This window comes from Ambystoma mexicanum, chromosome 9, assembly GCF_040938575.1.
Source record: "Ambystoma mexicanum isolate Mex_15411 chromosome 9, UKY_AmexF1_1, whole genome shotgun sequence".
Lineage (NCBI taxonomy): Eukaryota > Metazoa > Chordata > Amphibia > Caudata > Ambystomatidae > Ambystoma > Ambystoma mexicanum.
The window spans coordinates 576,764,503-576,788,485 of NC_090931.1; the positions used below are offsets into that span (position 1 = coordinate 576,764,503).

General features: G+C 48.1%; 1 long non-coding RNA gene across 1 annotated transcript in view; it reads left to right on the forward strand.

Annotated features, from left to right (window-relative positions):
• Positions 1-23,983, forward strand: part of LOC138488298 (uncharacterized) — a 223,070-nt gene that overhangs the window by 33,412 nt on the left and 165,675 nt on the right. The window contains exon 3 of the long non-coding RNA XR_011274631.1: positions 1,559-1,860. This is a non-coding gene — a long non-coding RNA (uncharacterized lncRNA). The remainder of the gene's footprint in view (positions 1-1,558; positions 1,861-23,983) is intronic.

Here is a 23,983-nt window from a genome sequence, read left to right on the forward strand (position 1 = left end):
CTGTGTGCACTCGTGTGAAGCGTGGGGCGTGGCTCAAGGGTCTGCAGCATTTACTGTGCGCCCTCTTTTTGCCCACGATCTTCAGATTGCAGTCAAAAGAGGGGATACCAATTGTTCCTGTAGTTCCATATGTAAGGTGGACCTCATCAAGGCCCCCAATGAGCACATTTCTAGTCCTCGAAAGTCAGCTCACGAAACCCTGACATGAATCCTATATTCCAGCAACTATATGAGTGGAGACCTCCCCACTTTGTCTACTATAGAGTAAAGATATACAGCCTCACCTCACCACCTTCACACCTCGCCACTGACTTTGGAAGCCCTTAAGTGTCGTGTGGTCCCCTTTAAGAATGCGCGTCAGGACTGTGTCAGCCTGCATCTGCAGTTAGTATGGTGGCAAACTCGATGACTGGCACTTCTGTCTCCGTGGGCCTCATTACGAGGTTGGAGGTAGCCTTCCGGGTAAAACCGGTAAGGCTACCTCCAAACTCGCATCCGGGTACGGCACCCGCAAATGGGCAATTACCAGGCTATTCCGGCCCAGCCGGACCCGGTAATTGCCTTTTCGCGGGTGCTGGGCCCGGTACATCCCTTTCCCATTTGAGCCCCATAGGGCTCAATGGGAATGGGGACGTTGGATGCACCGGCACCGTTGTTGCCTTACCGCCATACTTATAATGAGGCCCTGTGTCTTTTATTGCATACAGGTTGACGCGGTGGGACCACGGTACGGCAGCCCCCTTTAGATGTGGGTGATCCCTGCTCTGTGGGTGAGACCTGGGTGCCCCTGGATCACTGTCCAGCTACGTTGTAAGCCTGGGTGCCCCCAGCAACTGTTGTCCGCTGTGTGAATACGGCAACTGAAGAAAGTGCTGGGTGCACCCAACACTTAACGGGACAGCCCGTGTGCCCACGGTTCTATGTTAATTCTTCGTCATTTTATTTTTTGCTGCACTTTTTGCCAAAAATTTTTGCTGAAAAAAAACACCAATATTTTTTTATTGGGGGGGGGGCTCCCCCTAACCTTCCTCCCCTATTATGTTTCCCTAGACACCAACCACACCCTACCCTTTATATGACCTCTCCCACCCCCCATATTTTTCTATGTTCTTTCAGCAAAACATTTTCGGCAAAAAGTGCTGCGGAAAAAAAGACAGCGAAAATAAACAGGGAATGAATGAACATCGTACCGTGCCCGCAGACAGCCCCATAACATTAACCACTAAACCGGATCCATCAGATGTGAAGTTCAGATGTTAAGGGCTCCGCTTTTAGCCACAGCTTTCATATCTGCTTGTAAACCCGGAATGGTGTGCGCATTCAACTGGATCTAAACCCTGCGGGGTCACTCATGCGTGACCCGGTAACACATGCAGGGGCGAACTGGCCTATAGGCAACTCTGTAGATTTCCCGACAGGCCTCTACACCCTGCGCCTCTTTTGTCCATTTATATATTTTATTTCCACATTTTATTATAGGAAAAGGGTTAGGCTTGCTGAAAATGTGTAATATTTGGCCCCTTTGAAAATTAATTCCAGGGCCTCTTTTCATTCACAGTCCACCCCTGAACACATGTGCCAGGGCGCGTGGCACCGACCCTGCGTTCTACGTTTCCGGGTGCGGTGTGCTACTCCCTCCCTGAAACAGTGCAAAGCAAACTGATCCTGCGACAAGGGATGTGCGTGCAACGTGGCGGCCTGAAAGGCCAGCAACACTCTGGCAGCGTGAGGATGTGGCCCGGATTCAAAACTATGAAACTATTCCCCCTCCACGCAAACCGTGGGTGCCTCCTCGCGCCAACGTAAAGCCAACGAAACATAAGCGGCCCACAGCCATTGCTAAAACGACTCTGTCACCAGGTAAGGGCTTAATGGTCTCTCTCGTGCGCTTAGCACTGAATCAGACAGTGCAGAAGGGCATTGGCCATAGGCCATGTGAAGAATAAACAGAGCTTACAATGGCGTTTCCATGAATGCACTGCTTGCTGCCATACTTTACATCACCAATGCCAATATTATACATTTTAATGGGGTACACTTTATTAAACCTAGGCTGATGTGTGGGGGAGCCATTTTAAAATGAAGTCTGGAGTGCACTTGACTTCGGTTGGGAAAACCGCTAGCATATATTAACAGCACGAATGCATTTATTTATTTATTTATTTGGATTTATAAAGCGCGCAACAGCCCTCGGGCATCGCGGAGCTGTTACAGGAGGCTTGCTTAGTTACATTCATGTGGTGTACCTTAAGATTCAAATGCAAAACTGTAAAGGAAAAGTGCTGTATACAAGCTGTTTCATAGGGTGCAGCTTTGGATCACTATATCATAAGAAGTGGGCGGAATTCATGGGATATTATCTGTTTTGTGTCTCTTCCTTCACAGCATTTTAGCATCTTCCCTGTTGAATGACATGTCTACATGAGCAATAGGAAGTTGAACATGCACGGTTTTGGTTGCTTGCAGGGCCGCTAGAGTGACTTACTTCTAAGGCAATTTTGTAGCGTTTCTAAATCTCTTCTGAGATCCTACTGGTGTCTCCATCTTAGTCAGGGGGGTTCTTACACAGACACCCCCCTAGCAGAGGGGACCTTGCCCTCTCCAAGTCTGATGGGCTTTGAGACCCTTCTAGTCGGGGGGTGGGGGGGGGGCTCTGATTCTGGGTCTTTAATAGTCTGAGAGTTGCTAACGCTCAAACCATTTTAGTTTGGGCGGTTCTGAAACAGGCCTCCTGCTAGCTGAGGGGACCTTACACTCTCCTAGTCTGATGGGCTTTGAGACCCTTCTAGTTAAGGATTGTATTAGTCGAATCTAAAACTATTTTAATCGGTGTAGTTCTTACAAATGCACCCTCCTGGTCCTAGGGGACCTTATATTCCCGTAGTCTGAGTGGACCTTACACTATGCTAGGCTGTTGGGCTTTGAGACCATTCTAGTCGGTGTGACTGATTCTGGGACCATACTAGTCTGAGAGTGCCGACATTCACCATCTTACACTCGTCTAGCTGAGGGGAAATTACATCATCCTAGTTTGTTGGGCTTTGACGCCCCTCTACTCAGGGGACTCTGATTCTGGGATCGTATTGATCTGAGGGGAACTGACACTCACACCATCCCGGTATGGTTCCTACACTGGCAACATCCTAGTATAAGGGGACCTTACATTCGCCTAGCAAAAGGGACCTTACATTCTCCTAGCTGATGGGATATTGCACTCTCCTAGCCTATTGGGCTTTAACATCCTTCTAGTAATGGGATTCGTAATAGTAATACTCTGAGAGGTGCCAACACTTATTATGGCCTCATTATAAGTTTGGCGGTGCAGGAAAAGTGGCAGTAATTCCGTTACCACCACTTTTCCTGCAGTGCCAAACTACAGGTTTGCTGGTGGGGGTTGACTGATTTACCTCCAACAAAGAGCTGGAGGTAAAGGGGGCCCCCACTGGCAAATAAAAGCCATTATTACCGGCACCAGAATACCAGCAATTCCCTCAATGGAGTCTACTGCGACTCCATGGATTGGGAAATGACAGATGTTGCCCGCACCTGTAATATCCCAGTATGATGATGATAGGTTATTTATAACATGCTTACTACCCAGAGGTTTCTAAGCACGGACCCGGGGATCGAACCTGTGGTGCTCCATTTTGTCTTACTTCCAAGGTGAGCATGTTGCCCTTGAGCTATCCCCCCGAGACCAGAATAATGGGATATCAGGCGCTGGTAACGTTCGGTCCATAATGACACCCTTAGTATGGTTCCTACACAGGCACCCTTCTAGTACGAGGGGCCCTCACATGTTCCTTGTCTGAGAGGTTTTGGCAATGAAAGCTTTCTTGTCTGAAAGACTCTGAGACCCTTATAATATTGGTTGCTCTGATCTTGTTATCTTTTCATTTCCTGAGACGGCAATCTCATTGCTTGTGGACCTCTGCTACTACAGAAGACTCTGACTCATAGACATTTGTAGTGCCGCTGCCTTATTAGTCTGTGCTGGGTAACTCAATGGCCACCCCAATGATGAGGTTCTTAGATTGTTACTCCGCTTACACCCGCTTACACTGGGGGGATCTGGTTGTCACCAACCCCTACTCCACGGGGGTTTGACTTGGGATTGGGCCTCTCCTGGTCTGAAAGGTCCTAATGCTGAGCGCATGCTAGTCCTAGGGGCTCCAACTCAGAGACCCTCTTGATGTAAAACGCTCTGAAGTATTTTTAGTCTGTGTGTGTCTGTTTATGACACCCGCTTACTCTGAGAGACAGACTGGTTAATCCCCTGCACTAACGTGAGAGGGGGTTTAGATTCTATTAAAGACAGGAGGCAAGTATTATGCATTACAATCTGTACTCCTGAACCACAGCAGCAAAGAAAAAACTTTTGCAAACAAAAAGTTTAAACCATAAACTTAGAACACAGTTCAAATACAGTGTAAGGGGAACACCCCACTCCAACATGGAGGGCAGGTTATGCCCTGTGGATGACCAATGAGCCGAGACCCACCCCCATAAAGGTCCATTACTCTAACACCAACTACTCTTTCTGCAGCTGTCCTGCATAAAACGCCCACTGCAACGATCCAACTGTGTAGCGCGGAGAAAAGGATCCAATGAAACTGGAGGGATCTCAACCTTTCCGCAACCTGAAACTACTAGGAAACTCTTCTGAATAGGACCTCTTACCCGAAAGCTGAAAGAATACGAAACAGAACAGGGTGGGAGGGTGTTCTAAGAAACAGAAAAAGAGTGGGTGGGTGAATACTCGCCTCCTGTAACAGAATCTAAACCCCCTCTCACGTTAGTGCGGGGGTTTAACCATTCTATGTCAAGACAGGAGGCTTCATATTATGCAAGTTCAAAGCCCTTGGATCACATCAATTGCAACATGAGCAATACGCTTATGATAAAACATTTTGAAAGTTGATTCTCTTGACCAATCAGCTTCCTTCAGTATTTGCTCTATACGACCCCCAAAGAAAAGAAGCTTTAGAGGCCATAGCACCCCTAACTGAATGGGGACCAAAGGAGGACGTGTCAACACCCACCTCCTGCATGACCCACTTAAACCATCTGGCCAAAGTGGAAAGGGACACCGGCTTATGGAGCTATCTATAGGAAATCCGCAGCTGAGAGGTATTCAGAGGTTTAAGACCCTCTGTCTTCAACTCAAAACATTTTAAACACTTAATAACACATACTTTACAATCTTCTGGAAAGGCTGGATGAGATATTGAGGAAATCAAACATTTAGTTCTTCTTGAAATAAAGAAAGTGACCCCTTGTGGGGTGAACATTTTATTGTCCACATACAACGCTCTGATATCATAGACCCTCTTAATAGACACCAAACGTAACAACATTGGCAGTTTGAAAATAGTTGCTGCAAAGACAAGTTTTCATTATGAGGCCAGGCTCGGGAGAGATCCAACACCATGTTAACATCCCAGAGAACAGAATAGCTCGCTTTTGGTGGGACCTTAATGCGAATGGATTTTAAAGCTGTTCGTACCAAAAGATTTCTACCAACAGGTTCCCCTTTAACCAAAAGGTGAGCCGCTGAAATAGCAGATCTGAACCCATTTATAGTCCTGTAAGCTTTACCTTCTTTAAATAACTCCACCAGAAAATTAACTACCTCTACTGGAGGGGCAGAAACGGGATCAAGATGTCTAGCCACACAACAGCCAACCCAGCGGTTCCACGCTGAAGAGTATCCTGACTTAATAGAGGCCGTGCAGGAGTCTTTGGTGATCGACACAGAGTCCTGTGAAAGTCCTTGGAAGCACCAGGAAGAGCTGAAATCTTCCAAGCCATAAGGGAGAGGTGCCCTTGAAGGACCAGCTTGCGAGGGAGACCCGCCGGATCTGACAGTAGCTGGGGATGGAGAGGAAGAAGACGAGGAATGTCCACCGCCAACTCCAAAAGGGCTGGGAACCACACCTGGGGAGACCAAAAGGGGGCAATCAACACAAGAGTTGCCGCCTGCCTGCATACCTGAACTAGCACCCTGGCTATAATGGCAAAGGGAGCGAAGGCATATGACAGAGGACCCGACCAATCCTGAAGGAATGCGTTGGTAGCTAGAGCACAGGGATCTGGTCTCCAGCTGTAGAAGCTGGGAACCTGGCAGTTTAGCCTTGCGGCAAACAAATCTACTGCAGTGGGACCCCAAAGAGACAAAATCCTGGCAAAGAGCACCCTATCTAACATCCAGTCGCTTCTGTCCTGCAGATGCATGGAGTTCCAATCCGCAACCGCGTTGCTGACACCAGGAAGATATTCCGCTTTCAAGACATTGTCCCGATCCAGGCAAAATGCCAAAATTCCCTCGCTAGATCTGCTAGGGCCTTGGACCTGGTGCCCCCAGGCGATTGATGTATCTCACCGCCGCCACATTGTCCATGCAGAGGAGGACACAACAACTCCCTTGGTCCTTGAGAAGGCTCTTGACAGCGAAAGAGCCCTCTAACAACTCCAGACAGTTGATATGCAGTTCTTTCTCTGAATCGGACCTGTCCTAACCTGGCTCCCCAGCCCGCTCTGCTAGCATCGGACTCCAGAATGACATCCACAGAGGGACCAAAAATTGCTCTGCCATTCCAGGCATCCACGTGCCTGAGCCACCAAAGGAGTTCTACCCTGGCCTCGTGGGACAGCACCACCAATTGCGAATAAGACAGAGACTTGCGCAGGTGTTTGGCTTTGAGGCGTTGCAACGGTCTGTAATGTAGGGGGCTGGTAAGATTGCCTGAATGGATGCTGACAACATCCCCACTACCCCTGCCAACTGCCTGAGGGAGACCTTCCCCTTCCTGAGGAGAAGACGAATGCCCTTCTTTATCTTGGAGAGCCTGCAGTCTGGGAGAAGGAAGATGCAGCGCTTTGAATCTATATTGAACCCCAGAAATTGGAAACATTGCATAGGCTTCAATATGGACTTCTTCACATTCATGACAAACCCTAATCTTTGGAGAAGGGACACTGTAACCTCCAGATGAGTGCAAAGAGTGTGAGAGTTTTGAGCTAAAATTGGCATATCGTCCAGGTAAATTATTATCCGAATCCCTTTGGATCTGAGGTGAGCCATCACTGGTTTCATTTACTTGGTGAAACACCAGGGAGCTGACGACAGGCCAAACGGAAGGGAGGAAAACTGCCAAATGCACCCCCCCCCCCACTGGAACTGAAGAAACTCTTGATGGGGAGGGAAGACAGGGACCACTAGGTACACGTCCTTGAGGTCTAACTTGGCCATCCAGTCTGCCGGTAGAAGGGTATCCCTGAGCAGATGGATCCCCTCCATTTTGAAGTGAAGGTATACTACAAATGAGTTGAGTGCCCTTAGGTTTATGATCGGACGGAAACCCTCCTTGGGCTTCGGAACCAGAAAAATCGAGCTCAGAAATTGAGAGGCTGTGTAAGAGGCTGGGACTACCGCTCCCGTGGAAATGAGGTCCCTGGCCTCCACATCCATCAGATGCTGTTTGACCTCGTCGAACACCAAGGGAAGGGGAAAGGAGAACTGGCACGGGGGTGAGTAAAACTCTATTTGAAACCCCTTTACTGTCTGCAACACCCAAGGGTCCGAGTTGAGAGCCTCCCACTGGGAAAGAAACCTGGCCCATATGCCCCCTAAATTTCTGAGGCATTACCTGATGCTCCTCTTGATCCGCCAGCACTCCTTCCGGCATGTCCTCTTCAATTGGAATTTCTTCGAGGGTAAAACTGGGCAGTCGCTCCCTGAGCAGTGGAAGAATTGTGTGTGCCTCTTGATGTGTATTGGCGGGGACGGGTAGAGCCCTGGGAAAAACGGCCAGAGGAGCGGGCTCTACCTTTTCCAGCCTTGTCAAAAACCTTAGGGGCAAAGACTTTCTTAATGTTAGCTTGAGCTTTGTCCAAAGCAGTGAACGTGTGCACATAGGCTGAGAGATCCTTCATAAACCTATCCCCAAACAGATTGCCTTGGGCCGAAGGGACCCCCCCTCTCTCTGACATTTCAGCCAACTTCGGATTCAGCCTCATGAGCAGGGATTTGCGCCTCTCTTTAGAGATGGAAGCATTAGCATTGCCGAGCCGTCAAACCGTTCTTTGAATCCACCCTCTCAGGATGTGAATGTCCACAGGACAGGAATGTTAGAAGTTGCTGCCTCTGCTAACTCAAAAATGTGTGTAACCGGACCCAACACGTCCAGTAACTTGTCTTGGCTGCTGCGCCAGGCTTTATCCATCCCTTTCTTGGGGTCATTCCCTTTTTGGGATAGGAAGGAGGCCATGGACTGGTCAATTTCAGGTGTGAGGGCCACCTTATCGGGAACCACCGGCCTGGGGCATTCCGAGCGTAATTTATTTCTGTCCTCTTTAGGCAGGGGGCGCCTGACCCAATAGTTCAAGAAAGAGGACACCTCCTCTGAAGGATGCCATTCGGCAGAGCCGGGGTGCTGGATAAGGGAAGGATCAAAAATGGGACCCCATTAACGTCCAGAACTGGCCCCTTTCCTGGCGGGACAGGGGCTACTTTCCATTTGCGCCTTTTCGGAGGCAAATCGGAAACGTTAGAGCTATCTGAAAATGAAATAGGGATTGCAGGAGCAGTAGTGGGAAGCTGTGAGGTGGTCGACCAAGGGGGAACAGAGCGAGACTGTTGGGATTCTTTCAACCTACACTTCAGACATCTACCCGGTGAAGAACTCTGAGACGGGACGTAAGATGGACTGAGTTGTCTTTGAACATGCTTGGACTTACTAGAGCATTTTCTAGGGGCTTTGGTATTAATGGAGGGACCCACCTCTTGGGAAGGGTGAAAATCAGCTATTCTGTTAATAAGCCTTTCAAAAGACGAGACAAGGGTACCATTGAGGTCTGACAAGGCTGTGTCCAATGACCAGTGTATTGCCTGAGCCACCGATGGCTGGCCATGATGGGAAAGGTCACCCAAACCCTATCCCAATTTATCGCTTTTTTTAGAAAGCTGCACCTGAGTGCTGGTATCCACAGAAGAGGGAACCTCCAAACTTCTAGGTTCCATGACAGCACCAAGTCAATGTTAAATTTAATAAAAAATAAACACAGTAATATATATATATATATATATATATATATAAATGTATATACAAAATACAAGTGTGCCTACAAAACACCCAAAAGCAAACAATAATTCTGTACAAGGCGCTTATAGCACCACCCTGGAGGAAGGCAACCGAGCGGGAGCCCCTCCTCCACGCTGCTCACCCTAGCAGGGTGATAATAACAGCAGCACACGAGGACCAAACCTCGTAAAAATGTCAGGCATTTTTAACCTAGTAGGTACTAACAAGCGATCAGCGTGAACGCTCCGGTGAAAAGAAAGACATTTCTGAGGCTACAATAAAATAAACTGTTAGAACTTCACAGTAAAATCCAGTGAATTCCAGTGACACGCAGCAGGCCTGAAGAGAAGCTTCCCCGCACGCATCACAGATAATGGGAAAAGTAAACAAACAAACCAACCAACACGCCAGGCCGAGTGTTTCAGAACTGAGGCATGTGTGCGTCCCTCGAATTCCAACTGGGGAAACAGAGCCTGCTTGTGACGGCCTGAAGCAAAAGTTTAAAAGGCACATGCAGTGGGCAGCAGAGACGCAACAAAGTCTGTGTGGAACGGCGCGGATGAACACGCTTAAGTAAATAAATACTGCTCGCTCCTCACAGAAACAAATATACATTTTCCTGACAAGCGTGTCTCAAAGCGGACACGAAGCAAAGTGAACGCTTCGCTAGAGACAGTAAAATACTGTAACAAATACAGTTCTATACAAAGTATCAAGGCAACACTACACTAGTATTGAAAAGTAACTAAAAGGAGTGACTTAGCTGTGGTCGTCAGCAGCAAAGAAAGGGGAGTTGGTGTTAGAGTAATGGACCTTTATGGGGGTGGGTCTCAGCTCATTGGTCATCCACAGGGCATGACCTGCCCTCCATGTTGGACTGGGGTGTTCCCCTTACACTGTATTTGAACTGTTTTCTAAGTTTATGGTTTAAACCTTTTGTTTGCAAAAGTTTTTTCTTTGCTGCTGTGGTTCACTAGTAAAGATTGTAATGCATAATATGAAGCCTCCTGTCTTGTCATAGAATCTGAACCCCCAGTGAAAGTCAGGCATTCTGTCTTAAAGAGACCATCCCTGTGTGAGGAGCTCGAACCCGTGATCTTCCTAATCCAAGCTCTCTGACGCTCTCAACTCTGGGGGACTGTGACTCAGAGACACTCTTAGGCCCTCATTACGAGTTTGGCAGTAGCCATGGAGCTATTAGCTCGATGGCTGCCACCAAACCGGGCTCATTTACCGGGTTCCTGCAATGAGGAATAACCGGGTCATTCCAACATTGGAGGACCCGGTAATTCCTCCTTGCAGGAACCATTCCCCATTCCCATTTGAGCCCCCATAGGGCTCAATGGGAATGGGGATGGAGGTAACAACGGGCAGATTACAACTGGCCCATTGTTACCTCCTTCTTCCCCTAGCGGGACCCGGAAAGCACGGCTGGTTTTACCAGGCGTCCAATCTGGATCCAACGCTGGGAAGCTTGTAATCGGCGCTCCCGTAATGAAGGGGGCCGGTCCCGTACCGTCCCCTTTCATTAGGGGAGTGCCAGGGTCGTAATGCGGCCCTTAGTCTAATGAGGTCAGGGACGCAGACCTCCCCCCTCAGAGGCCATAGGACTCTGGTGTGCACACAGTCAGAAAGGGTCTGACACTGTGACCCTGTATATGTGGTGCTAACACAGAGGGCCTCATTATAAGGCTGGCGCTCCCGTAATGAAGGGGGCCGATAGAGGACCGGCCTCCTTCATTCCGGGAGCACCGATTACGAGCTTACCATCGCAGGACCCGGATCGCACGCCTGGTAAAACCAGGCATGCTTTCCAGGCCCCGCGAGGGGAAGAGGGAGGCGATAACGTGCCAGATGTAATCTGCCCATTATTACCTCCCTCCCCATTCCCATTGAGCCCTATGGGGGCTCAAATGGGAATGGGGATGGGTTCCTGCAAGGAGGAATTACTGTGTCCTCCCATGTCGGAGTAACCCGGTAAGTCCCCATTGCAGGAACCCGGTAATGGAACCCGGAACGGAGGCAGCCATGGAGCTATTCCTCCATTCTCGTAATGAGGCCCTAGTCTCCCCTAGGCTGGGAGTCTGAGAGGATCTGTTTTAAGTTGCACAGGCACCAGTTGACAAAAGCCAGTATGAGCTTTTGCTTTTAATACTGAAAAGCTAAAAAGCTAATGCAAGCCTGTAAGACACGTGTGAGCCGACGGCTTCTGCCTGCTGAGAGTTCAAGATATCCTCGGTCATCTGAGAGCATTTCATCCAGGGCTGTTTCTTTTCTTCTTTGGAGTTTTACACCCGCAGTTTTGAACTTCTTGTAATTAAGTACTGATTACAGGTCCCAGAATGTAGAAAAAAGCTTGGAAGAGCAAGTCACACTGGACCAGAAACAGTGACGTTGCTAGAGGGGTGTGTTCCTGCGGGAGGGAGGGGGGGTGTCAGTCCCCACTTTGAAATCCTGGGCCCCCCTTGTGCCCCCCTAAGGCTAGCAGTGACCATGTTCTCTGTTCATGGTGTTATTTGTGAAACTCACTCAGGCAAATACTCTCCTTCAGTCTCAAAGCTAGCAGTGATTTTGGTATGCATTCTGGCATGGTGTGAACATGAGCCACTTCTCAGGTGTTCCTGCCCGGCGTCTGCACAGCGACCTCCATAGGTGCAGAGCAGCTTGCAGCCCCTCCCATCAGAATGTAGGGCACGAGACTGCTAATGATGGCCATTAGCCACTGAACGGTTTCACGCATGTATTCGGAGGGGAGGTGCAGTGGGGTGTGGGAAGTTGGTGTGCACAAAAGCCTCTCTGCATCACATATTACTTTTCATAGGCGCCCCCCCCCGCACGCTTTTGTCTTCAGCCCCCCTTCTGTGCCCCTCCTAAATTTGATTCCTGGCGACACCACTGACCAGAAACAGCTTGAGTCCTCTCTCTGCCGTTGACTTGAATCCGGTGCAGTGTCCCTTAGTACAGGACTTCCGGGGTGTGGCAGTGAGCTAGGTGGGGCATGGAGCATAATGGAGAATATATGTTTCCTAATGCAAACCGCAACCGTCAGGTTTGTTTGTTTTATCATTGGGGTTGCACAGCAGCAGCTGCACTTCATTTTTCTCCAAACCTAATCACTGCCCCACACCAAAGACTGGAAAGCAGGGCGAAACATGTCTGTGATGAGTGGACCCCTTTTGGTGGATGTCTGTCGTTGGCTAACCAGGATGCATTTAAAGGGACTCAGCCTTTAGTTACTAGAATGTTCTGAACCTTTGCCTAGTGAGGCCCCCTCAGTGAATATGTGTCTTCTCACAGCCTCAGCTTGTGCCTTGATTCTGTAGCAAAATCTTAGATAAAGCAACGCTAGGGTTGATGTCAAGCGAAATGCTTATTGTCCTCTGTACAACAGAACAAAGAAAGGCAGCCAGCAGACGAGCTGGAAACCTATTTGAACACCTATGAAAAGCTGTTAAACTTCGCAGGCTCACGGGAGTCCAACATTTGACTCGCAGTGTGACCACACATCTCAGCAACAAGCGCCTAACTCACTGAGCTATCTGTCCTGCGCGTGAACGTAACTAGTAACCAGCCATCTGTTTACGATGAGAGAGGCGCTGCAGAAGGTGACACGGGCACTTTACTTATGGTAATAGCTCCTTGTTGCCTTTCTTCGTCTGTGCTGAGGAAGCCCTTGGTTTGATGGCGAAGGGAGGAGGGTTGTGGTTGCATTCATGGGGGCAGGTGTAACCCCCGTGCTGAGGATGAAAGAAATGGCAAAAATAACAAAATAAGATCCACGGTGCAGGAAAAACACTTTGGGGGGTCTAATCACGAGTTTGGCAGTAACCCTTAAATGCAGCAGTAATGCTATTGCCGCTGCATTTAAGGGTCTGCCAAATCACAGGCTCAGAGCTGGGGGAAAATCTGCCTGGAATTTGCTGATTTTCAGTGCTATTACTGTGCGGTAAAAGCGCCGACAGAAATCCCGCCAACAATTCCCCATTGTGTCCAATGGGGAATGGGGAATTCCCGAATGGGCCCAATGAGGAATGGGGAACTACTGTTCCACCAAAACCGTGATCCGGCACCGGACCAGTTGGCGGTAGCGCGATTAGCGCAGCCAGTATCCCGGTGGAAATACCACTGGGATACCGCCCAACCCGTGATGAGGCCCTTAGAGTGATGAGCACTCTCACGTGCTGACACGAGGGCCCCTTTACATCGAAACCAACATTAGAGGCGCGAGCGGAGGCCCGATTTCTTAATGGAAACCCCTCCAACGGTTTTACACGCGCTCCACTCGGCATCCGTACACCGCTGCTGCCAGGCCTGTAAGCGTTCCCCTGACAGGCAGGGGCTCGCCACGAGCATCGCCACCCCCCAGGTGGCCATCAATCCCTGCCACCGCCCGGGCACATTTAATTTAACAGCGCTCTCCACAGCAGGGAAGCACCCAACGTTTCCGGCCTCCTGGGCTGAATTTAAATAATGGGGGTAACCCACCATGACAGGTGGCCCACCGAGACCTGGGCCACACCTGGCAGACGTGGCCCGAGTGTGAGAAAGTGGTGGCGAGGGGGCTCCCCATGCCGCTTCTGTTTGCTGGGCTGCATCTTGGACCAGCGGCCCAGCCTTATAAAACGCCTTGGTGCCTCCACTGACTGTTGCTGCCTGCCGCCTTCTGCCAGCAAGAGCCATCACAGGGCAGCGTGCCAAGCCCAAAGAACATTGAGGGAGAGCAGCAGAAAAGACCTTGCCACAGCCCTGGCCAGGTTGTCAAGTGTAGTAGTTTTAATATAGTGCACTGTATGGACCTTGTACATTTTTTTTTGAAAGACTCCCTTTTATTTTTGTATTACTTAAAAGGACCTTTTTTGAATTTGTTATTTAGTTATGCAGCACCTAGGATTTGTTTCATTTGTATAGTGTTTTCCCCTTTTAAAAAAAATCCCTGATGTTGTACCGGAAGGCGAAAAGTGTACATATAAGAACTACAAAGAACTGTACACCAGCATCCCTTTGAACACCTTCCCATTAGTGTGCCAGTTACTTTAACCTTGTCACTTTTTCCCTTAGGAGTATTTGGGAATACTGCCCTAACCTCCTGCTTTTCCCTACCTTCGCCTTCACAGAGGAACTCACCGGGGTGCTCTTGAACCCAAGACAGTGGGATTTGGAGACAGGTAAGAGGCGGGTCAAGTTATAAGTAAGGCATACAATATATATTGGGTTCCCGCCAACACCGGCCTCCTAATAAGTGGGTAATATGATCACCGCGCTGCACAGGCCTATACAGCAGGGAACCAGCCCCGCAGGATTGGATGCTGTAGGCCATCTGTGATTGAGCCCACTCAATTTACTGGCTTATCCGCCCCTGCATGTAAGTCGCGGACCATCAGAACGGTTTTATGAGGTTTTCTCTGCTTTATTGGGACAAATTATATTTTTACACATTTATTTATTCAGTTTTTACCGTTTTTTACCACTAAAAATGGGCAGAGACCCCCCACACTGCCTTCAGATGCCCCCCCACACCATCTTTTCCATACATCTAACCCAAACCCACCATCTATCCATTTTGCGGTAAAAAACTAAAAATGCAGCAAAATGTAACTCAGCCAAAAGGTTGGTCGAAAAAAGTGTAGAACACCATAACAACCCTTGCGAGCCTGGCTTAGAAGGGATTTTTGATTGAATACTGCCCATTCGCCCTCCCCTCCCCCCACGCCACTTCTGCATGGTACCTAAAGCAGAACAGACTACACAATCTGAAAAAAATGTAAGGCGAGGGAGAGAGTGGTAGTATGGAACAGATACAGCATGCTCGGAAACAGTACTCTTCTAATTATGGTGATCGTCCCAGGCACGGATAGGTGGGTCATGTCTCTAGCTCAGCATCTGCCTTCAATACATGAGTGTTGAATAAAACGAAATGCTACCAGCATAGATTTCCCAGTCTTGACACATTTAAAATAGACAAAATGATCTGAAAAATGAAAAAAGCACCCCTTGAATGCCCTTTCACCAACCTAGTCAGATGACCTCACTTTAACTGTTAATTAGGCCGTGCGTCACTGAGAACCTGCGGACGGACCACACTCAAACCCACGTGACACAAGCGGTCTGTTTTTGGTTGTAGACTTTTATTAATATCCAAAGGAAAAGGAAATCCCTATCTGTCCCTATTTTTAAAAGGTGTTTCCCTGCCTCAAAATAAAGTAGGGATTCTGTCAGGAGATCTTGTTAAAAGTAAATGGTCCACGGCCATGCCAGAAACGTATTTCCTTCCCTTACGTAAATGGTCCACCGTCATGCCAGAAACGTATTTCCTTCCCTTACGTAAATGGTCCACCGTCATGCCAGAAACGTATTTCCTTCCCTTATGTAAATGGTCCACCATCATGCCAGAAACATATTTCCTTCCCTTATGTAAATGGTCCACCGCCATGTCAGAAACGTATTTCCTTCCCTTACGTAAATGGTCCACCGCCATGTCAGAAACATATTTCCTTCCCTTACGTAAATGGTCCACCGCCATGTCAGAAACGTATTTCCTTCCCTTACATTCTAAATAAGCTAAAGAAAATAAAAGGTTGATCGACTCAGTTCAGAAGAATATCTCTGTGGGGATGCCATGTTCTCCCTGTGTCGTCAATAATCCCGTAAGGGGCTTCCCTTCCCATGAGAACCACCCGCTGAGTACCACCCCAGAGGGTCTATCGGCTAGCACCTCACTTCCCTGGACTCACGGGAAGGGACTCCGCCGCGGGGAGAAGTGACGACATCCCGGGATTCGGCACACTGTGGAAATCAAACCACTTATCACTGAGGATCTTTTCAGTACAGATTGGGGTTTTGTTGATACACTGGGTTGAAACATTGGGCCTCATTACGACTCAGGCGGTAAGGGGTTTACGGCGGCGTAAACAGTGCCGACCCTTACCGCCTGATTCCGAGGTCCCTTAGCGCCATGGAGGTTTTAACACCTGCTTTTAGCAGGTGTTAAAATCCATGGCGCTAAGGGACCTTGATGTTAATTACGCCACCGTAATTTACGGTGGCGTAATTAACGCCTTCCCCACTCCCATTATGCCCTATGGGGCAAAAATGGGAATGGGGAAGGGTAAATGGGGATTGGGGACTTACCGCCCCTCCAACCTCGGAATGGGGCGGTAAGTCCGCCAACCACCATGGCGTAAACGTAGTTTACGCCATGGTGGTAAAGGTACGACCCAGGCGGTAACTTACCGCCTGGGTCGTAATGAGGCCCAATGTCTGCTATTTATTGTTCTCCTTCCCAGAGAGTTATAGAATAATTCCTCTGCCCCTTCTCCTTTCATGTACGTGAGGAGTGGAAACTCACCCACCACACCATCCTTATCTCGAGTTCTTCCAGTGTGATGATCAGGATCCCTCCATCCCAGGCTGTTGATTTAGTTCATATCCTCAAGGGCCAGAACCTCTCCTCTGTGGTATAACACCGCAACCCCGTCCACTCCCTGTTAAAAACTGCCACAGGCGTGACAGAGAAGTACTGGACATTTGAGGCTGCGTTATGCATATGATGGCAGCACTTGGACAATTGAGGCTGCATTATGCATGGTGACTATACCAGGAACAAGAGGCATTAACTGGCATTAGATGGCATTTGAGGCTGTGACTGACATTTGATAGCATCACCCGCACATGTGAGGCTGTACCTTGCATATGGTGCCTATGGGGCATATGACGCTTAAATGGCAGTATTGGGGAATTTGTGGCTACACCTGCTATTTCATATAGTTACTGGTGTCTCTTGTGTCGGCCCTGCTGCCTCCCAACTAGACTGGGTTAATGAAACTGTACCAGTGTAAGGCAGAGCATCTGGTCATAACTTTCAGTCCTAGGCAAATACATACATATGCAAAATGATGGCAGCAACTGGGCATGGCACAATGTACCTTGCATATGGGGACGATTCCAGTCACATTTGGCTTCAATGGCATTGGGTGGCTTTATTGAGGCCAGTGAGGCTGCACCTGGCATATGATGGCAGTGTATGGGCATATGACGCTGTATTTTACTCCTGAGATTATCCCTGGTACACAATACATTAATTTGCTTGAAATGGTATTATTCAGGCATTTTAGGCAGTATTGGCATAAGCTGGCAATACCTGCACATGTGAGGTTTTAGCTTCTACCTGGTGACTATACCAAACATATGCTGCATTGACTGGCATTCAATGGGAACACTAGGGTATAGTATTTGAAGCAGAATGTATCACATGTTGGCAAACCCGTACATGTGTGGTGTACTTGGCATATACCAGGTATATGAGGATCCACATGACATTAGGTAACATTACTGAAGAATTTTCGCAACAGTTGTACCACACACATATTGATTATACCAGCCGTACAATGCAGTATTGGCATAAAATGGCAGTACTGGGTTATTTAAAGATACACTTGGAAAATGATGTTAGGACCTAGACATGTTAGTGTGTACTGTGTATATTATGAATGCATCGAGCTTGTGCGTCTTAACTGCAGTAAGATGCCAGTACCTGTATGTGAGAGGCTACATTTGGCCTATTATTGTATTGCCTAAGAATTTGAGGCTATGTTTAGCATGGAATGAAAATACCTGGACTGTAACTCTAAACATATGAATTACTATTATAGCACTATAGAACTCGGAAGGGGTCATTAACACAGGATAATGAACCGCCACCAAGTCATATGCTGAGAAAGGGTCCCTATCCATAGCGATAATGACCGCTCCCGAGGTCTGTAAGTCTATTGGCACATGCTGGTACTAGCAATACATGTTTTGGAGATGAAGTAAAACATGTTTTATTTTGTAGTATTTAAATAACATGGTTATCTTTATTAGTTAAGCATTTTAATTGCAATATGGTTGAACTGGGACTGATTTAAGAAGAGAATGCATTTCTATAAGAAAGTGAAAGCATTTTCCAATATTTTAGGTTTATCTCTGAAGTATTAAATGGCATGTTGTAGCAAAAAGGTCCTCCCAGAGAGGGAGTAGCTTGTTGACAAAAGAAACATTCCTGGAAATTGCATTGTTGTTTACATGTCTGTAATTATTGACTGCACTTTAAACATTCTGATTGGCTGAGAGGAGGTCAATCACGATCTCTGTGTGCTAACAATATGTATTGAAGAGGGAATGATGTAGATACCCACAAACAGTAGCAGCAGCAAATCCATATCTGCATTATTTATGAGTACCTTACTATAGCATCATTTAAGCATCGGTGGAGAAGTGGGAATCAACAACCCAGCCAGATTGGCCACTACAAACAAGTCCTGGGGCTCCATTTTTCTCAGCCCAACCATTGGCAGGATGCGGGAACTGGCCACCTTCAAGGGAGGCTTTAAGGGTGGATTTAAAAACAGGGATTTATGTGGTGTTTTTAATATGAGGGGTAAGGGAGTTCCAGCCGAAGGAGGTGAGTAGGGCGTATGGGTGAATTCGACAGTTAGCACATGGGGCAAGGAATAGAGGGATTGGCAAGTCAGCAGACTCAAATGGTGCAGGTTAAGGATTGGAGAGGTATAGAATTAGCAAGACCAGGGCACTAGACTTATTTATGATTTATTTTATTTATAAATATCATAGAGAATGCAATGCATTTTGTGCACAAAAACGCAGACAGAATGTACCCTTGATAAGAGAGTGGAGGGCATGGGTCCTTTACAATGGGGTGAGAATGTGGCTTGAAGACCAGATGTTGCAGGGGAAGGTGGAAACATGAACCAGGGATGAGGTCAGGACAGTATGACATAGGATCGGGATGGTGGAAGAAGTGCTAAATTAAGGATTGCTGGGCAACAGAAAAGTGTTGTAGGGTTGTCCATGAAGGGTAGCAGGAGTGGAAAACTGGGTAATGCAGTAGCATAGAGAGCTAGGAAACATGTTCTTCAGAAAGAAGGAGAAAGTTGAGGTTGGTTTTAAATAGTGTTAGGGTGTGAGCAGTGGTCGAAGTATGTGCGAAAAGAAGTAGTGGAACTATGTTCCCTACTGGCCTGCCCCTGCTCCCCAAAAACCCCATTGCCACACCCCCTCCCACACACAATACAAACTCCCAAACACATGTGCCCGCTGTTAAAGGGCACATTCAGTGCAGTGCACTGAAGTGCAAGTTTAAACTTCTTTCTACACTTTTATTTTAAAACGAAGATATTCTGGAACTGTTTCTTGTTAAAATAAAAGTAGGGGAACAGTAAAACAATTTAAAAAAGTAGCAGAGCACTGCTCCCAATCGCGCCCGCTCACTTCACCCACTGCGTTTCAGTAGCACAGAGAGGGAGAGGAAGGGCACTCCAAAGTAGGGGAGTGAGGAGAAAGAGAAGTAGACATTTAAAAAGGGATCTGTGGTGCAGAAAGCATGTGATTAGTGGGCAGAGATGGCAGAAGAGAGGGGGGGGGTAGACGGATTGCAAATAGTAACTTTGCAAATTTTATAAGGAGGTTAAGGAGTAGAAAGGAAGGCACAGGGGAAGGCTGAAGCAGCAGACAACACCACTAAGTACTATGGTGGGGCGCATAGTGCTTGCAGAGTGGTAGATGAGTGAGAGTTAGTGAGTTAGGTGACTTGTATAGTGCGCATTATGTAAATAAATTGCCTCTTGGCACTGATCATCATTGCAGAGCGGAGATCTCCGCACAACCAATGAAATAAAGAGCAAGAATTTCCAAAAGAGAGACCTGAAATGAAGTTCTTTGAGCTCCATCTTAATATTCCCAGACAGAGCATTCCAATGTCCAAGACCCCAGACAGTGGTCACCAAAACAGACACAATAAGCTTTGGGAACAATAAGGAGATTTCTTCTGGTGGACCCGCAGGTGACAATATGGTGATGGATAAGGGAATGAAAATACTCCTGTGCCAGTCCCCAGAGGCATTTATGGGGATTAGGTGTGATGCTCGAAATGTATTGGAGGGACAGGGCCTCCCTGTCCTTGTCCTCTGGTCCTTTTTCATTTGTGTTCTGTATTGTTTTCTGCCCAGGAGTCCACATGGGACTCCTGGCAGTGCAACTCTTCCTGTTTGTGATTTGGGTACAGACCTATGGGATACCGTTATGGCACCCATGGGTAGGGTTGCAACCCTGTGCCGCTCGTGTATGTTTTGGGCACCTGTGTGTGGCCCACAGAGCAGGGTGTGGGTTGGTGGCAGCTCCATGCTGAATTTGACAGGTGCTCTGAGTATCCTCCATTTTGGGATATCCAGGCCCTGCCATTGGAATTAGTTGATTCCCGATAGGAAACAAGATGGCCCATGTGGCCTCTTGCTTTCTATTGCCTGTTACCTTATTTTCCCAAAGTCCTGGGAAGCCCTTAATCTGCCCCTTCCCCCTGACTGGCTATTGGGTGGAAGTTCCACATATGGTGTTGTTGTGAAGTCCAGGCCAGACTGGCTGGAGCCTTCACAGTGACTGTATGTTGTGGGTACACCCTGTGTGTGGGACCTGGGTGAATGGAGTCTGTGACCAATATGAACTTCTTGTTGCGGATGTCTGATTTCTGGTGTATTACACAATGACCGAGACAGCCCTGCCCGAAACTAGTATGAATGCAGTGTGTAGTGTTGAATGGCTGGGTACTTGTCCCAATACACATTCCTTGTGAGTGTCTGAGAGGGAGGAGTATGGCCTGAATACACTGTATGCCTGATTGGCTGACTGACTGCATGAATGCCCCTCTGTATGATTGGCTGCCCAATGTGACCCAGCAGTGTGGATGAGAGACAGAATAGTATATCTTGGGACCTCTTATCACTGGAAATTGTTCAGAAGCTGAGTTGCCACTTGAAGAGTAACTGGAACTGCTTATCCTTGACGCCCAGCTGGAAGAAGAAGAACTGCACTGCATTTGTTTCGACTCGATCCGAATGCTGTCGAGTTAATCAAGGACTGATCCGAGAGAGGACCTGGTTAGGCGCCCTCTTCCCGTGCTCCGAGGGACCATTGAGCACCGCTAACCTTTTGCCGAAGCTCCCTGGAAGTCAGACCCTCGAAAGGCTGCCGACCGGAGACGGGGACCGCCAAGGAGAACAAAGTAAAGCACCCAACATCGACGCCGTCGAAGTCCATTGCCGTCAACCAGGGTTCGGAGTATCACGGTAACCGCTGGAGGCTCGTCGAAGCCAGGTTGCAGAGAAGAGGGGACCGCTTGCCGCCGTGCCGCTGACGACCGGAGCCGCACGCTCCTTTGCCTAACACTTTTGATTCATGGAGGCGCTCCTCTGCACCGCCGCCCGCCTTATCCCGCTGGAGAAGGCCAGGCTGTCGATGCACCGAGGAGCATCCACCGGTGGGTTTCCCGCCACCCGAAGACCACAAAGACTTCGACGACTCAACGCCCTTGTCAGGCCACAGTTCTTCAGAAACTCTTTGCGGTCCTGAACTATCAAACACGAGGTGCCCCGCACACCTCATCCTCGCAGGACGTCACAGACGAGCACCGCCTGGATCGACGCTGTGGTCTCGGCACCATCGAACTTTTCATCGACGCCGTCGACGCCAAGTTCACCTTCTTCAACGCCTCTTCACGATCCGTGGCTCCTGCTTTAAAGGGAGTCACTAAAGAAGGATCCATCGACACCTCATCGAAGAACTCTGCTCTACCAGGTACATTGGGGGGGGGGTAGAAACCTTGTAGAAGGAAATAATACTTATAGAACAATATATGGACTGGGCGTGTGATATATCTTTAATATACAGGTTGCCCAGGTGGGTGATCTCCACACAGAATTGTGCCTAGTTGGTAGGGGTCAATATTCTGCCAGTTGTTCTAACCAACTGCTTTTCTCCTATATCTATTGTTGGTTACTTTTATTCCTTGATCTGTGTGACATTTGACCAGAGTATAGTTGATGCACTTTAATGAGATCTGATAATAATTGTGGTACCACTATAGAACTGTATATATTTGCCATTGTGGATTTTATGAGCTCAAATTGAGTTATTGTGATAGTGTACATAATCTTGTATATTAATTATATAAAGACTGTGTTTTAACTAATACAGTGTGTGGACATTCCTTTGTGGGGGCTTTGGGACTACACTGTACTTAAGAACCAGCCTGCATCACCTCCTGAGAAGCTAGGCCTTGATTACTCGACCACGTACCAATAATAGAGAATCTTGGCTGGGGTCGTCTGTGCCTCTCCTCTGCCATATAGAGAGCAGAACTACAGACCCCCCTCCAGTTTTTACATAAGGTCATTGGGCCTCATTACGAGTATGGCTGTACAGGAAAAAACTGCAGTAAAGTGGTACCAAACACAGATAGAAATTTGTATGCAAAGATGCCCATGGCCAGGCTGGACTGGGGGCTTCCCTCCCTGGTGTCAACAGATCAATCAGGTTTTGTGGCTGGGAGATAGGCGGCAGAAAACACTCGCCGCGTTGTGGATCTTTTTGATATTGCACACAAGACAAAGAGGCCCTCTATGCTGGTAGCTGTAGATGCAGAAAAGGCATTCAACCGGATGGAGTGGGATTATCTCGAGGAGGTATTGCAGTTAATTTATAAAGGGTATATTCACCTTATGCAATACTTCAATGGGAAAAGTCTCGGTCAATGGACATCGCTTTCAGGGCTTTCAAGTGTGCAGGAGGACGCAGCAAGTCTGCCCGCTATCCTCCCTAATCTTTGCATGGTCAGTTGAACCATTAGTAGAGTTAATCAGGAGAGGGGAGGGTATTCATAGCATCAGGTATGGTGAAGTAGAGCACAAAATAGTGTTGTTTGCAGATGATGTCCTCTTCGCTTTATCAAAACCAAAGGACCCACTCCCGCGGATACTTGAGCTCCTGGACAGGTACAAGGCTGTATCCGGGTTCAAGGTAAAAAGCCGTGGAAGCAGGTGGAGGAGCAGGTGGCAGGGCCGCCTCTGCGATATATGCTGTGGGCCCCACGTGGGGATTGCCCCATATGTCTATATGAACTGCCATCTACAACCTCTGTTTTTAAAGTATGGGATGCAATTGCGCTAAATTTAGATTTAACTTTATTCCCCGGGCCAGCCAGCCCAAATCACCACAACAGTAGCTTCTCACCAGCATATCTAAACAACACCTTCATGACATAGCAAGAGGGAGGTTGTGAATACATTGCACACATCTTTGAGGGGGGGCAGCCTTAGGTCTTTCCCTGAATGTAAAGATACTTTTGGAGTTTCAGAGAGCACTTGTTTTTACATATTTACAACTACGACACTGGATGCTACAAGGGGCAATAAAAGGGGTACCATAAGAGCCCTTCTGGCCTTTGAGACACTGATCTTCACCCAGGGAGGATCTGTAGGCCTGATATCACAGATATATTGTTGTCTTCACACACAGACATTAGCCAGACTTCCCTCCTACACTAAGGGATGGCACAAAGATCTGGGGCTAGAGGTAGACCGAGAACAATGGGCGGAGATATGGTGTGGAGCCGCGAAAATGGTCAGTGCACAGTAAAAAATGTTGCCAAGGTGGTATGTTTGCCCGGAAAGGGAAGTACACATGGTCCCCACAGATTCGGGGCTGTGCTGCCGTGGTTGTGGGGCTGCAGGTATTTACAAACATGTTTGGTGGCACTGTCCCAAGCTGCGTCCCTACTGGGAAGAGACAGCTGACACGTTGAGATGGATAACGAACCTCCCGCTGAAATAAATGACTGAGCTCTGTCTGTTGGGCTGGTAGTCTCCACCACCTGGTCAAGACCACAAGCAACCAAAGACAGTCGCTGCAGCTGATTAGACTGATGCTACAAATTGCCAGAAATGCTGTCGTAGTTTGATGGAAGTCCACACACATCGCCACATTAGACGACTGGTTTAGCGGCACATGCAGATTATTTATTTGTGAAAAGCTGACCTACACGTTGCATACTGCAGCTGTGTCCTTCCTCAGTA